At 38.1% G+C, this 18,362-nt stretch overlaps 1 protein-coding gene and 1 long non-coding RNA gene across 2 annotated transcripts in view; one reads left to right on the forward strand and one right to left on the reverse strand.

The window, feature by feature from the left end:
• The first annotated feature begins 9,610 nt into the window (after positions 1 to 9,610).
• LOC113097304 (gastrula zinc finger protein XlCGF49.1-like) overlaps positions 9,611 to 18,362 on the forward strand; it is a 36,795-nt gene continuing 28,043 nt past the window's right edge. Inside the window, exon 1 of the mRNA XM_026262546.1 lies at positions 9,611 to 9,696. The gene's annotated coding sequence lies outside the window, so the exon portion shown is untranslated. The remainder of the gene's footprint in view (positions 9,697 to 18,362) is intronic.
• Positions 13,796 to 15,323, reverse strand: LOC113097310 (uncharacterized). The gene is made up of 3 exons (XR_003288820.1): positions 15,176 to 15,323; positions 13,922 to 14,116; positions 13,796 to 13,844 (listed from the first exon to the last, which is right to left on the reverse strand). It is a non-coding gene; the product is annotated as an uncharacterized LOC113097310 (long non-coding RNA).

The following is an 18,362-nucleotide window of genomic DNA, read 5'->3' on the forward strand; positions in this document are numbered from 1 at the left end:
GTGGGCGGAGCTAATGCGCAAATGGCAATTTCATTGGATGGCGCTGAATAGTACCGTCCCGGTTTTGATTTCAGCAAATCAGTTTGACCGAACGCAGACAACGTGATTAATATTCATGAACCCAGCAGCTCATCAATCCATAGTGCATTGTATATACATTAGTATGATAGTAGAATTAGTAGTAGTATTATCTTTTAATAATAATTGATATGATCTATTACTATTTTTTTTACAGAAACCCTCAATGACCAAACATATCTTAAGAATCACCACCAGTCTTTAGTTCAGTTAAAATGACAAATATTCATTCATTAGGCCTAAAAGTTAATTTTTACATAAAGGCATTGTGCTAGAAATATTACTATTATTTAGTCAAATGTATGTGATACTGCTACTACTGTTGTTTTTTAAAGAAATAAATCAAAATATTTCTTCCATGTTTTAATTGTAATAAAATTACAACCCCCTTTTATTTACCAAAAATAAAATGTCTTTAAATTTCATAAGTTAAAAGGTAAGTACAATTAAATCCTAGTGGCCCAGGCTTTTCTTTCCTCAATGATTTAAATCATTGAAGGATTTACCACTTATCAACTGTTAGCTTAAACCAATGGAGGGAGACATTGCTAAAATAAACAACTGTTAAAAAGTTTCTTACCATCATTCATTTTTCCATTTGGAATCATTATAACCAGCCTCATGAAATAATGGTTTTACAGCAGTCCAAGAGTGGTCCCATACTAAAAACATTTTGGTGATCCCAAACCTTTGAACATTAGTGTATGACAATGATAAAAAAAAAAAACATTACACTGACTGCTCGGAGTAATATTTTAGTTCAACATCTTCTGAAATTTGTTTGTAAAATTTGCTTTGTCAATAGATGTGGCTATGCAAAAACTTCTTACTGCAGTGACAGAGCTGTCCAAGCAGGTGAAGGACCTGCGGGAGGAGTTTAGGCAATTCCACCGGTTCTGCAGGTGTGGACAATCAGAGTCTGCGGTACAGCCACTGTCGGATCCCTTGGAGCTGCCCTCCCAGACCATGGAGGCCCTGGACCATGCAGAACAGACACTGTTAAATGGCACAAACCGACAGGCAATGGTAGTTTTAGTTACATCATTATTCTGTCAGAAAACTTCACTGATATGCACAACTTCCTTAAACTGTCTGATAGTGTTGTCAAGGTACCAAAATCCACGGTTCTCGGTACCAATTTCGGTACGGAAGCAAAACACAAAAATATGCTAATTAAAAAAATATATAACTTTTTAGCACTAAAAATAAAACCAATGCCATTTTTTATACTTATTTACAATTGTGTATAAGTTTTTCTACAAGTTATATAATTATGAAAAACAGTAAACAAGTTTCACCCACATTTCATTTGTCTTTTAATGTCAACCTGACAGTTTCTGAAGAATCTGAAACAACTGTGAAACGTTGAAAAGTAAACTGTGATATACTGCATTTGGCTCGATTTTGAATGTTTGAATTGATTGAATTTAATTACTTCTTTTTAAAAGCATACCTTCAGGAGTAAATTCATTGGAGAGAACACCAATTCATCACCAGGGAACGATGCTGGGACATTGGGGTAAGACAATATTGGGGAATTGGGGCGTTGGAGGGTCTGATAGATTCGTGGAGGTGGTGATGGTTGGCTGTTCTGACTGGCTAGTTGGGTCGCTGCTTTGTGAAAATGAAAAAAAAGGGAAAATGTGTGTAATGCATATTTAGAGTCTCTACACACACACACACACACACATGCCACAGTGTGGCTAACACTACCTGAAAATAACACTTTTGGGGCTGGGGTGAATCTGCCTTCATTCTGGGGCTCCTCGTCTAAGTGTTAAACTGGATTCAGTCTAAAAGTAAACAAGGGAGCAAAGCACTTAAATTGTCAACTTGCGCATGTCAACAAATTGTTAAACTGTTTAATTGCACATCAACAACAAATGGTTGAAACTAGTGATGCAACGAAATGAATATTCTGGGCAGAAACCGAAAATTTAGGAATGCACTTGGCTGAAAACCAAAACTGAAGCCGAAAATTTCTTCTTTTAAAAACTCATACTATACACACACACACACCCACACATACATATAAAATTTGAATATAAAAATTTAAACTACTGCGGAAACAAAGACACCTACATCTTGGATGCCCTTGAGGTAACCTAAAACAAACCAAAATGTAATTTCAAAGTGAACTATCCCTTTAATCTTTGATTGGCAGACGCGTGATAACAGCTCGACCGTGAGTGAAACCTAAGCTTGCACACGGATGGGAGGGGTGGGTGACATTCATTTTCGGCATCTGCCAATTGTGTGCAACTGGAAATTGTACATTCATTATTACCTTCTTTTTCTTTTCAGGGAATGGTGGCTCTCCTCCTCAGACTGGATGTCAGTGGTGTCACAATCTCTATTGAGATATCGGTCCAGGCTCCTCGCTGCCTCATCATGAACCTCAGTTCTCATCTGCCTCATCTGTACCTCGTCAAGTACAGTAAGAGTCAGGAGAAATTATGTCAGACAGGGGTATGTTCAGATTCTTATACCACAAATCTTATACCAGCACCATGTGGTCATTTTTTTATATCAGGGGATTACAAAGACTATAGAAAAAAAGCAAGGGAAAAAAACGTATTTATAAACTGATGAACTGACTGCATAAACTGATTATATGAACTGATTTGGAAATTTTGGAAAAAAAATTATTGGTATGAATGATGGGAATGGCGATGAACTTGGTTTTGTCTGGATAAATTATGTACTTTTGCCGATGTGCTGAAGCCTAGTCACACCGACATTCTTGCACAACCCCCAAACTGTGTATACCCCAATGTTTTCAGATGGAAAGGGATACTTGGCCATAGGACTCTTTTTTGGTAAACTTGCGAAACATTATGTAAGTGTCCTGACCTACCCTGACAATGTTTTCAACAACGGCAATGTCATCTACAATTTGAAAACGGTTATCCCCAGACCTAGATGATATTGTGTACTTTTCTGTAACAAGCTTACAGAACTGGTCCCCACAACTTAATGAAGAGATCAATGGACCACCATAATGAGGATGCATGAATCTTTGTCCTTTCTTCACTGTGTCCAAGGTTGGTGCAGGTGATTCTGAGAGCCTTTTTACTACTTGCTGTAAAGGCAAGTGAGGCTTGCACAATAGGTGCTTTAGTTGCGCTAAATATTTCTCGTAAGGAAATATGCCGCTAAGGTCTTCAATAAATGGACCCAAGAACTCAAAGACACTCTTTGGTTTGGTAAAGCCACAGAAAAGGCAGACAAGGATTGGCGATTTTCTGTAATCAACATTAATGGTAGCTAAAATGGGCCAGAACTGAGTTTTGCTGCTTGGGAATAGTGGTAAACCATCTATACTAAACTGCAGCTTAATTGTGGTCAAATTAGCCGGCAGCTTCAGAGATTTCAGTTTTGACATAAATCCAGTAGCTAGGCCAAAGTGATAATATTCCCCACCTTCCATTTTCTCAGTTTTTATTTCACCTTGTGTCTTGAGAATTGTCCGAGCATCTCTTGGCAATTCTGGATGAAACACTCGCAAAATGCTCAAGAGTGCAGTCAATGCTCCTAATGACCGAAAAGGAGGAGGCCCAAAATCTGAGACTTGACATTAACTCTGATGTTGGAGCTTCAGCATCAGAAACATCTGATTCTGAATCAACAGGCCTAGGTGATGGACAGTCGTAAACAGAGTCTAATGAGAGATGGGACTCATTGATTGCTGACCTCTGCTCAAGTTCCCCTATACTTGGTTGCTTCACAACTAAACTAGATTCACCTGACTCCAATGCTACACTTGAAAATTCAACATGTTCCTGTTCTGCAACAGTGTTGCCTTGCATTTTGGAACCAGTGTAGGTTTTCTCATACTGCTGTAGGATTTCTGACTCTGTGGTCCTAAGCATTGATTTAATTTTCCGCCTCTTTGACCAGCGTGAAGTCATTGTGCAATTGCAAGTGGCGCAAGTTGTTTGCAGAAATAAAATAAAATGAAATCAAAAATGTTGTTTTGCTTACTTGGTGTGCAATAGTGATCTGTAAAAGAACAGAAAAGACAAAAATCTCTGTTAAAAACAGCAATTAAAATTCACAATCATACAGTGTGACTGTACTTTATACATATGTACTCAGGTAAGCAATCGGTTATTAAAAATATAAAAACAAAGAAAGTTTCATATAAACAACATAATATACAAATTAAAAATGCAGTGGTTTATTCTTTTCAGCTACAGTTGATGTAATAGTAGCATTCAAGAAATAAATGTAAAATATAAAAAACGCAACACACTTTAATGTAGGTCTATAAAATATACAATTCTCATTAAAGCTAATGAATTACGCCCCATTAACTGGACTCCCCCGCCCCCTCAGATCACCATAAATGTTAAAGGGATTTTAATGCTAAAATATGCTATTTTTTATGCTGCACTTTCTTCCTATAGTGAATATCAAGCTACAATATATCTGTTTGTCACCTCAAATGTTTCAGTGGTAGAACTTTTGCCTTGCGTGTCAGAGGTCCGGGTTTGGGTTTTAACCCACACTCGTATGTTTTTTTTAAATGTATTTATCAAAACTGATTATGTTTATCAGTTGTTGAATATCAGACAGGGATACGTTTGTGTATATGTATGTTTAGTAATTTCACCGGAACGAATAGACCGTCTGGTCTCCACAACGGATTGAAGCGCGTGTCCGAGTGCAGACCTTATACAGTGCAGACTGTACACAGCATCCGGGCCACTGATCGCAGCGACAACAAACACTTTGATCACTTGATAAAAAAATAATAAAAAATAAAACATTTCAACTCTAGATCGCCTCTTATTAAATTAAACTTATTGTACTAACGTACAATTGATGCTCAGCTAAATAACTGGAGATGTTGTATTTATTTGTATTGGTACATTCGTGCCACAAGATGTTTCTATTAAGAAGTACCAGTACGTGGGCTACGCTCGCCGCGGTCACTGTTGGTAGCGCTAGGTGGAGCACTATGCTAGCGTTGGTTTGGCGGTCAGAAGAAATAACGGTGCTGTGTTAACAGATTTTTACGACACTTATCAATGGGTACAGACACGTATTTTGAGCTAGCTATCATAGACTGTCATAGACTCATCAGTAGACTCATCGATAGACTGGACTCGGAGGTTTTGCTAACTTTATAACATATAAGACAACCACAAAGTACTTTTGGCAGATTTTGACATATTGGTAAAACAAAAATCAATTTCAGTGACTGCAGCACTGCGTCGGTTACTACACTAACCATCAAGTTAAAAATCAGCCTAGTATTTGATTTAGTACAAGTCATTCATATCGAACATTAAGCAAGCTTACCTGTACGCTAGAGCTGTAGTCAAGTCCGGCTTTGTCGAGTCCAAGTCAAGTCCAAGTCCAGGACTAGTCGAGACCGAGTCAAGACCGAGTCCAAAGAGGTTCGAGTCCAAGTCAAGTCCAAGTCCAAAAGTTTCGAGTCCAAGTCCAAGACCGAGTCTAAATGAAAGGAAAAAGGGTCCTCTTCAAGACCACACACTTAACTACTGATAATGTTTGTGATGCGAGAGAAAGCATATCTCCTATTCTAAGAAAATAATTTGACATTATTATTTGTAATGATCAAAAAGCATGTGCAAAGTAACAACTCTGTAGGACAGGGGTCTCCTAACTAGATCCTGAAGGGCCAATGTCCTAAAAAGTTTAGCTCCAACTGGCCTTAAAACACCTGGAAGATTAGTGTGTCTAGTAAGAGCTTGATTAGGTTCAAGTGTGTTTAATTAGGGTTAAAGCTAACAGGGGCGTTAAACAAGATCCTGGGCCCTATGCATAGGCAGTCCTGATGGGCCCCCATGGCCCCCACCCATGAAAATATCCAGGTAAAAAATATATATTTCAGATTCATACTTTTCAAGGGCCCTCTCTTCCTTTGGGGCCCTGGTAATGAGTACTGGTTTTACCCCCAGTCCGACCCTGGGAGCTAAACTTGGATAAACAAACAAAGTTTGGAACTGTAAGGTCAAATAATTTTTATGTACTTTATTTTTTGTTGACATTATATCTGTGGTCAAAAATGTATATGACTGATGCCTTGGCACAGTGCACAGACACACGCAAAGCTCGGGATATGACAAATGCGTGCAGCAAGGCTAGAATGCACTGTAAAAAATTTCTTGTTGTTTTTACAAAAACTTTTTGGCAGCTGTGGTTGCCAGAATAATTTTGTAAAAATACAGAAAACTGTAAACACATTTACGTCAAAAACTGTTAATTTTACAATATAAAGCTGTAATTTACAAACAAGAAAATGTGAATATAAACCAGTAAATTCAACAACACACAAAATTAAATCTGTTTTGTACCTTGAAAATACTGACAACCACCATAATAATAAAGATGGTACTGTATAAGAGAAAGCCACATGAAGTATCAAAGCTCATCACAAGTAGCTTCACCACAAACAGAAGTATATATTAACATATAGAAGGTGCACATTTATGGAAACACAAAACACCATCATGGTAACACACGTGATACTTAAATAATGCAAAAAACTTTCATTAAGCAACAGAAGATGTAACATAAAGCTCAAATGTACATAACTGATAACAAGAACTATTTAAAAACATGATTATTTAAACAAAATACTTTCAAACGTGGAGTGTCACGCAGTGAATTCTGGGAATATCAGTTTACAGTTTTAGACTGTAAATTATACATTGATTTGTTCTTTTTTTACTTCTAAAAGCTGTATCATTAACAGAATTTTACTGTAAATTTACATTAAATGCTTTGTTAGATCTTTTACAGTTTTTCCCTGTATATAGTACGGGAACTTACTGTTAACCTATTATCAGTTTTTTTTCGTAGCGTTTTTACAAAATTTTACAGTTAAAATTACACTTATTTTTTACAGTGTGGATATGTTTGGCTCTACTGGACATGCGCACATAAATACAGCGAAATTTTTGTCATACTGTGCTTGTGCTTGCATAGACTAGTCGAGCTCTGTCAGAAACAATCGACTACTCCAGCATGCATTAACCATAATGCATACAAAGTGTTTGCAAGTACGACGTGAATTTTAGAATTGCAATATTGCGTGGAGCTGTTACTATATGACCTTATCTATGTTACAAGTAAAAATAAAATATGTAATGTAATAGTTAGGGTTGTGCCTGAAGCCGAATACCTTATTCGGAATGGCACGGATAATGGCTTAAAAAACGAATAACGCTCAAGGAATAATTCTGCCTGAATACTCGGCTGAAGCTGACACAGTCTGGTGTTTGCTAGATAACAGGTGAGCCAGGGCATCAGCGCCAGAAGTGAATGAATGTAAACTTTATGAGTGAAAAGAGAGCAAATCAAACACAGCATTGTTGTCGCCTCTCTGTTTATCTCTCAGAAATCAGAGCGTTGCAAGAGTAATTTTACCTATAATAATACATCATAGCTACACGTTATATTATTTGTATATATTTAAAAGGCAAATATTGAAAGCTTAGGCTACCATGATACGAATGAATGGAATAAGCACAGCGCGCTCACAAATCAAACAGCCGCGCTGCGCGTCTCAGTCTCTCAAAAACCAAATCAGTTCTTTCTCAAGAGTAGGCTAATGATCAGCTTAGATACGGATACATTGTCTACTTGTCCTACATGTTTGCATCTTTACCTTTTGCTGGTTTGCGCGGAACACACACATCTGTTTAGTGAAGTTCATTAACATTAAGACTCGCTTAAAGTGTTCTGCGTAATCAAAATGTGTGCATTGAATGGATTCAGTCGTGTTCAAATGATCACTAAACGTTTGTCATGACTCTCTGCTTGCATGATAAATATTATTTTAGAAATTAATAATTATTTCAGTTTAACACGACATACTTGTTCAGTGATAACTACGAAAATATATAAAAAGTCATAACAGTCTTATCAAGTAACTGTACGATGTTGTATCCGAATGCAGATAGGAAAAATTTTGTGATTGTTACAGATACAAATACTGGCTGTTACATGAAAATGTAAATATGTAATGTCATATATATAGTTTTTAAAATTTACATATGTAATTGTTGCATAAGGCTATACATTAATACGCGTTTATTGATTAAAAAAAAGGCTATCTAGGTGTAGACGTAAATAAAACACAATCTAACAGGTAGAAAATTAAATTAGAAACATCTAAACTTTTCAGGTCGCAGTAAGTGCACCACTGGTCATGCACATCCTTTCCCGGAACAATACTGAAAGCTAAGGCAAGATGGAGAAACAGATGATCATAGTTGTACAAGGATAGCCATTTTTTAAATGAATCTATTAGCAGAGCTACTGCAAGTGATTTTAAGTGCTGGAATTCCATTTATTCTTTGCTGAAACTTCTGCGTCATCATGAAGAGCGGGTCATGGTTGCCCAGCAACAGCAGACGCCACTGGAGCGCAAGCGCAGGCTACAGTGCTTCGGAAATAAGGAGAGCGGCGCGCCTAGCGTTTTCCACACGTTTTCAGTCGCGACATCATGCAAATGTGGTTTTGTATTGAAGGAGAAATGTTTTATTTTATTTTTTTGCTGGACTCGTTCGAGACCAACTAGAAGACTTGGCGAGTCCAATGGCCAAGTCCGAGACAAGTCCGAGTGCAAATTCAACGAGTCCGAGACAAGTCCGAGACGACAGAAAAATGTCTCAAGACCGGACTCGAGTACTACAGCCCTACTGTACGCTTGTGCCAAGGGTCCAGAAATGAGCTGTGTCCGGTGCAGTACGTTGGGTATACCTCCCGTTGATCTCCCGGTCAACCAAAAATCGATGGATTTTCAATCATATTTTCCGGTCAACTATATTTCAATGACTTTTCAACAACCGTTTATGATTTCTCTTGAAATGTCTCTTCAGAGAAATAAGTCTAAAAAAGTAAATGTTAGGTTAACATTACATTAAACAATGGGATTGACTAGATGGAATAGATGGAGAATGTTACAATAATTTGTCACAGTTTTAGAAACTATCTCAAGAGTGAGATGAGTGTGTATGAGTTCAGTGGCTTGTGTAATAATGTTGTGAGTGGTGCAGAGTTTTAAGCATACCTTTGTTCTTGAGCTCCCTCAAAACATCCATGCTGTTGGAATACATAGCTAAGTGATATTTAAAGTGTTCCAAAGTGGGGAGAAAAAACAGCCTTTTTAAAAGAATGCTGTGGAATTTGTATTAAATATCACATTTCAGCAAATAATCCAAGTCAAAAGACTAACTGATTACATTACTTCTTTACTAACTTCCATGAGTCTTAACTAAAATTACCTGTTCCTCACTTTCTGAAAACAGTCTTATATTTTTCCTCTTTCCCTTTTAATGTTCAGGGCTTTTCCATGTCAGTGTACTTCCTCATATGTTAAATCAAAAGTTGTCTATCATCTGCAGGCAGATAAGGCTTTATATTAGACATGGGGCTGGGCAATATGGTCAAATAAATCATTACAATAACATTTTACGAATCAGTCGACATTGATAATCATGCGTGGGAAACAGGACCTTTATTTTGGTATGCCGATGTGACGTCATAGGCAGCGCCACGCTCCGGCTCTGTTATGATTCGGCTGAAGAAGGTTTTAATCACTTTGTGTTTAAATCCACGGAAAAGCGAATGTTTTTCAAGGTAAACTGAAATGCTTTATCCGATGTTAATTTGTGTAATTTCTCGTGAGTTAATGAATAACACGAGAAACAGAAAAAGGCGACTCGTTTCACTCCCTATTAAGTGAATCAGCTCCTCTAAGTATTTAAGTTACGTCTTAATGGGCTCGTTGCACAAGATGGCGCCCTTTAACTTCCGGGGCGCAAGTGTGTGCATACTTATTTCCGGTCATATAGAACTGTGAGGGAAGAAGTGAAGATCTGTGTCTTCGTTAGCAAAAATAAGCATGTTTAAAATAAAAAAGAATAAAGTCGTTTATCAGCGACAGGAGAGAACATCTTCCCTACATTGCTGTGTACCTCAGTGCACTAATTCGTCTCGGTACAACAGCGCAATAAGCTTTCATTCTTTCCCTGTTGACGCTGAAGTTCGTGCCCAGTGGTTAACGAAAATCCGTAGGGATCACTTCAGTCCTACAAAAAATACTAGAGTGTGTAGTGTTCATTTCTGTGGAGCTAATTTTGTTTTGACGCCTGGGGGACTGAGAAAACTTAAAAGGGGAGTTATTCCCTCTCTTTTTGCATGGAACAACTATACTCTTCCCACACCGAGAGAGAATGTTTGGGATCGTCGACCAAGATGCTCCGTCCCAGAAGAGACGTCTCCGCCTGAATCTGAGATGAGTGAACCACAAACGGCACCTGATCATGACTACCCTGTCACTCCAGCAACATCAGTAATGGCAGGTGAAATGGCAATGAGTTATGACGAACTGAAGAGGAAATTGGAAGATCTACAATATCAGTTGGAAACTGTACAGTTACAGTCCCGTTTTGGTTTACACCGCATCGCTGGATCAGACGACAATATTCGTTTTTACACGAGGTTGGTAATGTTGTTAGAACAGCATAACATTCACATGTTTTCTCTTTATATTGTCCTTTTTATCTATTACCGTGAGTCTGCGTTTATAGCTCTTATGTTCTATTAAAATGTGTGTGAGAGATCTCTCTTTGCACGCAAACAATCCGCTCATACACACTCTCTCTCTCTCTCTCTGCACGTGCGCGCGCACACACACACTCTGTCACACAAACCCCTTGTAGACACACTCGCTCTCTGCACGCACACACACACACACTCACTGTCTCTTACTCACACAATTCTGTCACAAACATGCACACTAATAAAAAAAAACAGTTATCTCAATAGAATGGAAGGAATATACATGTCATTATTTTCATGATAATTAACCTTGTCTTATAATAATATTATACTTAGGTTTGCTTCTTACAAGCATTTCTTGGCCTTTTGGAAATTGGTGGAGCCTGCTGCAAAAAGTAGGATGGTGCGAATTACCAGGGCAAGGGCTGCCTCTGACAGCTTTGATGAGCTGACCCAAACAAAAACAACGGTATGTAAGTAAATAGTAAATAATTTACAATAAGGTTTAGTGGTACAGTGTAATCACAAATGAATCTGTATCTAAACTCTCTTTATTAATTTTTCACAGAAACTTGCACCAATAGATGAGCTGCTGCTTTTTCTGATGCACTTGTCTGTGGGTCTGCCTCTCAGGGATCTAGCAGAGCGCTTTGGTGTTCATCGGACCACAGCTAGCCGAATCATTGTGACTTGGACACACTTTCTGTACAATCTACTTGGTTCAATTCGCCTGTGGATACCAAAAGAAGTCGTCAGAGCTCTCTTACCACCAGAGTTTGCAGACTTCCCTGACACTCAAGTGGTGCTGGACTGCACTGAATTGTACTGCCAAACACCCTCCTCTCTACTACTTCAGAGTGAGGTGTTTTCGAATTACAAATCACACAGTACATTGAAGGCGATGATTGGCATTGCACCACATGGTGCCATTACCTTTGTTTCAGTGCTGTATGCAGGCTCTATGAGTGACCGGGAGATTTTCAAACTTTCAGGAATTATTAAATGCCTCACACCAGACATGGCCATTATGGTTGACAAGGGCTTTTTGGTAGATGATCTCGTTCCTTGCAAGGTTTACCGACCTGCTTATCGGTCAAAGAATTCCCAGATGTCCAGGCAGGATGTACAACAGACCCAATCCATTGCCCGGCTGCGAGTACATGTTGAGAGATGCATCCGGAGGGTGAAGGAGAACAAACTGTTTGACAAACCCATACCATTGTCAATATGTGGCAGCATTGACCAGCTGTTTAGTGTAGCTTGCTTTCTGGTCAACTACCAGAATGGACCGCTGGTGAAGTCATGGTCAGTTAAATGCTGAATGTCAGAAGAAAAGGTAATGCTAGTGTTGAAAAGATATGTATGCTCATTTTAAATCAGCTTTGTATTGCTAGAATGTTCACTGAATTGCAATTATAAATAAATGAGGTGTCTTCTGCAGCTAACTAGAAGAGAGTTTTAACAGTATGTAAATGAACATTCTAACAAAATAGAGCTGTTTGAAAATTGCCAACTTGTAAATTAAACCCTCATATTACCTTTTATTTTACATTCAGCTTCCTTAAACTGCCCTGCTCCTGGAGAGGTACTTTCCTGCAGACTTCAGCTCCAACCCAAATCAAACACTTCTGCCTTTAAATTTCAAGTAACTGTGAACGCCTTAATTAGCTGCTTCAGGTGTTTGATTGGGGTTGGAGCTGAAATAAGCAGGACAGTAGCTCTCCAATTGTACATTAACATCTCGGAATTAATTGAGTTTTTAATCAACCTGTATAATCCATGTGTATTCAAAAACAACCCTGCCCCTTAAATCAAAATGCAACACTTCAAAACTTTGTAATATACTATGAAATTTTTAATGTCATTAAGAAATCTCCAAAGTATTTACATTTTCATAGTTTGACTATTCAAAAGTGACTGTACATGTGATTAAAACAACTAATGTTCAATGATGTACTGTACAATTACCTGTGTAATACTCACATGTAAAAATAAAAAAAGAAGTAGTCTCCTTTCTCTCTAATGATTCTGGCTACTTCATTGTCTTGATATATTCTCTGAATTAACATGTCATCCTCTGCAAAAACAACAAAGTCACACCACACCATTCCAGTAATCAAGAGCTGGCCTTGGACCTGCCAGTAGTAGCTGTGCTGTGATTTTAGTTGCATGGTACCACTGTGTAACTTTAAATAGCTGCAGTCAACATAGCTTTTTGCATTTGGGCACTTTATTTCAAGCAGGCCAAATGGGGGTCTTTCAGTTGGGTCAAAAATGACACCATCAGGTGATGACCCTAACCAGGGGACATCTGGGTGGATGACAAACCCACAAGGCCAGAAATTTGTGTTTTTTGTTCTGCAATACTCCTGAATTGCTACAGGCTCCAGTGCTAGGCCCCTTTTCATTGCTGCTGTTTGTGCTGTTCCTCTCCGAATTCGTTCAGCAAGGTGTTCTGAGGAGCTCTGGCCGCGGACATGGCACACCTCCCTGAAGCGCGAAGAGGTGATCCGTGGCTTTCTAACTCTGTACCACTCCACAGAGTCACTCTGTTTCCTTGTGGCAGCTTCTATTCTCCTGGCCATGTCCAACGTAGTCTCCAGTGACTGCAGATGTAGTTGCTGTTGGTGACTGCAAACAAACTGGCAGCTGGTGGGCTCAAGCCTGTAACCATCTAAAGGTAGGAGTGGTGGAGGAGGGCAATCTGGGTGGTAAATTACTGTCCGGCTCACTGGCACTGGATGGTGAAAGGAGATGGGGCTGCCTTCTTGGACTTTTCCAAGAGCAGAATCAACTAGTGCGATGTTAGCATTTATAGACAAGGTAGTAATGAGTGGTGCAATGTCTGTTGAAAAGTCCTTGTAAATTTCTGACACTTTAAGCACGTCTTGATCAGGCAAATCTCCTTGCACTGCTTTGTAAAGTGTGCTCCTGTGAAGAAAGGATTTACATTATATATATATATATATAGCGATTGAAGCAGCAATTAATTAAATTTTAAGGAATCAAAATTCAATTGATCCTTCAGCATATAAGATGTCCCTGTACTATTTAAACACACTAAGTTTCAAATTCTGCAAAATATAATTTGTTGAAAAAATAATTCTAATTCCTCCAAAATGTGATACACACCACCCCCCTTACCTTACACCATCAGCAACAGTCCTCTGCTTTGGCTTGGTAGATATTACCACCATATCACCGACTCTACCTGGTTTCACACCCTGAGAATTATTAAATTATTATGAAATATGTCTAATGAAAAGTTAAAAAGTTTTGTTTTTAATGATCAGAGGCTTACCATAGTTCTTGGCTTGTGCCAGCGTTGTTCTGTCTCAGTGCAACTCAGAACGGGGGGGACTGCCGTAAGGTTCAGTTGGGAATAGTGCGCAGTTTGGTAAAGAAGTGCAACAGTATGATTGCACAGTGCTGTTCCAGCCACACATGAACACTCAGCATTGCACATCTCAACAGGGGATGAATCCACAAAGACGATCTTCAAAAAAACAAACATTTATTTATTGTAACGTTACAGTTATACAATGACAAGTTGTCATCTCAAATTATTTGCAGAACAAAACCAAGGATGAGCAAGTTGAGAAGTGGCTGATCAGAATGTGTTAAATGGTCATGAAAGCAGACTGAGCCTTGTCCAAGTAGTCACAGTCTCATCTTGCTCTTGCTTAGTGGCCTAGATTCACAGACAGGGCTTAGATTAAACCAGGTCTAAACCTCAGTTAAATTAAAAAAAATTAAGTAGCTTTTATAAACGTGGCTTAGAGAGGGAAAAAACAATTACTGAGGTGCATCTTGAGACAAAACAATGGCACTGACATATTTTAAGATATGTCTGCAAATTGCTTTCAGTTAAGACAGATTAAACATGAATTTTAGTCTGGGAATAGGCTTAAGCCTTTTCTGTGAAACCAGGCAAATATTTAAAAATGTTTGTAAAACAATGAACACTGAACACTGAACAGGTTCAGGCTGAACAAACTTCTCTGAACAGTGAACATTAGCTGTCACAACCACATTCGGGGTTTCCATGAGAGCTAAATAAATATTTTGAATTCTGGCAAAGAGATTTTTTTCTGAGATTTTATTGCTACAGTTAAATGAAACCTATAAACTATCTTGCTTGCTTATGTTAGAAACCTGTTTCAGGTGCTAACATTACCGTCATCTACCTAGTTGATTTAGATTTCCAGTGTATGAACAGGTTCCTTAACAAGAATATATAGCTATACAGAATCTAGAATAAGGCTCATAAAAACCCCAGAACACAGCTGAGACATTTAACTGACTCTAAGGTTGTGTGGTTTCTCATTTTTCTTCATAGATCTGTAGCAAGTAGCCCTGACGCTCACTCTTCCTGTGTGATCTTTGTTTGATACTAAAAACAATGTCATGACATCGTTAGCACATTTAGACTAAAACACTGTGTAAATAGTGAAATTACCTAGCTAGTTATTTAGACTAATATCTATATAACTGGCTGTTGCAGTTAGCTAGGCTATAACTATTTACCAGTTTTATTTCTGCAGTGTTCACTTACCTTCGTAGTTATCGATGTAACTGGATACATACATTTTAAACCCCTTCTCACGCTTACTTCTTGGTGCAGAAGAGGAGGCTTGAATGATGCGGTGGACATCGTTAATAGTAATATTTGGCAGATCTTGCAAACACCTTGTGTAAAACGCCATTTTCTGCAGTAAATAACAAGACCCGCGAAACCGGAAATATCTACGCACACACTCGCTAGACCGGAAATCCAAGATGGCGGAGATATGCAACTAGCCCATTTGCTCTGTTGGAAAATATGTGACGTCATTATGTTGTGACTGACGAGATGAAATTTCTCTACTAGTCTTCTCCCCTGGCGTGATTGTTACTGTTTTATACTTGTACTTTGATGTTTAATAAAAATAAATAAATAATAATAAAAAAATCTCTGTACTGTTTAGGCTATGTGTTGTAGCCATTAAAGAAAACATATTTGGTTTCATATTTGTTTAAATATTATAGGCTAATGTAATTTTTTTATTTATTTAACCAATGTTTATTATGAAAGTGAGCATGCAGCATGAGAAAGATATGATACATCATGCGCAATAGCCTATGAGACATGGAGTGGGTAAGACATGATTTTGACCACTTTGAGTTTTGTTTTGTAGAAAGTTTTGTTAAAAGATTTTCGTTTTGTATAAATTGTATCTTAATTTTGATCAATATTTTATCAACCCATTGCCTGTATTTAATAAACAAGCAAATATATTAGCAGACAATGTAATAAGGTGCCGGTGTTCTGTCGATTTGTCCTACGCTGTCAGATTTTCCTACCTCCCACCAAAACAGTGGGTAGTACAATTCCACAACGAAAATTCTACTGTAAAGTTATGGTTTATTAATGTCTACACCTACCACAACCCAAATCATACCCTTACAGTACTGCAAATACAGTAATTATGTGTTATATTCGCGGTTGTAGCTAAAAGGGATACAGTTACAGGAAACCAACAATAAATATTATTTTCTACCAATAAGATTGCGTTTTTATTAAAGTCTACACCTACCCCAGTCCTAAACCTACCCTTACAGTAATGCAGATACATTAAATCTCGTCGTTTAGCATGAGACAAAGGACGCGATATTGATGTGCGCGTGCGCAGTAAACCCGCGTAGGAAAATCTGACAGGGTAGGATAAAATGTCAGGACACCGGCACATCACTTGTATTGCACGTGAACTGGAGGGCGCAGAAACTCAGCTTGTGCCTCACAGACAGTTTTGAGAAATATAGGCTATCTATTATAGAAAGCTTAAAAATGTCTACTTTTAAACGAAAATATTCAAAACGAAAAGAAATAGGCTACTCTCTGAATATGTAGGCCTAATCCATATGAAATGTGCATTTCTCTCTGGCGTTCATGGCGAGTCCGCATCGTCTTTGCAGCGACACAGAAAACACCATTTTATTAATAAACAATTAAATGTCTCCTTGCTATTTTTGACAAATTCATAATCATTTCTTTGTGGCAAAATTATGCATGCGGTCGTGCGCTTGAGAGCGGCTAGTAAACGCCCATTATTCTGATCGGAACAAAGCATGACAAATTCTACATTTATTTCATTTTCTCCATAGAAATGAGAGGCCAAGTCACAAGTCAAATAATTTTTTTATTTACAATAATAGTGATTGTCGGAAGAGATGGCTTCCCTTGGCTTCAGGGAGAAAACGCCACTGAGAACGGGGATGGTCATGACATCCTTTGTTTGAGAAGAATTCCCATCACTATTTTTACTTTTCATAACTGTGTTACCCGAAAAAAAGTCAGAAATACGTTTCTGCTGCTTATTGCTAGCCATGACCAAACAAGTGTGAGGTGACGGAAGCATTCCTGAGGAGGCTAGGTTAGTCTTTTATCAACGAAATATTACAATAATTAATCATTAGTTTATATCTTATACACTATATCTTAATCCCACATTAAACACAATGTTATGTCTGTTTTTTTTTTTCACGTTTTTAAGTACAATATTAGGTTAGTCCACAGCCCCCCACCAGGGGCAGCCCCCGCAGCACCCCCCTTCCCGCGCCATTGCTTATTGTGAAGCACGTTAAAGCTGCTGCTTCTGATGTTTGTGTGTGACTGATTGTTGTGTAGTGTTCAGAACTTTAAAAGATTGCTATTATATAATATTAATTACTATTTACTATATTTAGTTGTAGTATGATGTTATAATTGTTCTCGTTAAGATGCTTTGTTAATGTTTTAATCATTAACTCGCTCTGACTGACTCTCTTTCTAGGGATCTGATTGAGATGGACCTAAGCCCCTCTCACATTTCTCTGATTTAATGTTGGGCTGAGAAAGGGTAATCGATTAATTGTCAATAAGAGATGAGATCGATTAAAGCTGTCGATGGTCAGGACCTGGTAAGGACTCTAGCTGCTGCATTTTGGACTACCTGTAGCTTGTTTATTGAAGAAGCAGGACAACCACCTAGAAGTGCATTACAATAGTCCAGTCTAGAGGTCATGAATGCATGAACTAGCTTTTCTGCATCAGAAACAGATAACATGTTTCGTAGCTTGGCAATGTTTCTAAGATGGAAGAATGCAGTTTTTGTAACCTGGGAAATATGATTTTCAAAAGACAAATTGCTGTCTAATATAACACCCAGATTTCTGACTGTAGAGGAAGTAACAGTACATCCGTCTAGTTGCAGATTGTAATCTACAAGATTCTGTGTAGTGTTTTTTGGTCCAATAATTAATATCTCTGTCTTATCCGAATTTAATTGGAGAAAATTATTTGTCATCCAATCTTCTACAACACACTCTGTTAGCTTAGATAATTGGGAAGTTTCATCTGGTCTCGTTGAGATATATAGCTGAGTATCATCAGCATAACAGTGGAAGCTAATTCCGTATTTTCTAATAATATTACCAAGGGGCAACATGTATATTGAAAATAGAAGGGGACCTAGGATGGATCCTTGTGGCACTCCATATTTTACTGATGATAAATGAGATGACTCCCCATTTAAGTAAACAAAATGGTAGCGATCGGACAGGTAGGATCTAAACCATCTTAGAGCCTGCCCTTGAATACCTGTATAGTTTTGTAATCGATCTATGAGTATGTCATGATCTATGGTGTCGAACGCAGCACTAAGATCAAGTAAGACTAGAAATGAGATGCAGCCTTGATCTGACGCAAGGAGCAGGTCATTTGT

This window comes from Carassius auratus, unplaced genomic scaffold (assembly GCF_003368295.1).
Source record: "Carassius auratus strain Wakin unplaced genomic scaffold, ASM336829v1 scaf_tig00216181, whole genome shotgun sequence".
NCBI classification, from domain to species: Eukaryota; Metazoa; Chordata; class Actinopteri; order Cypriniformes; family Cyprinidae; genus Carassius; species Carassius auratus.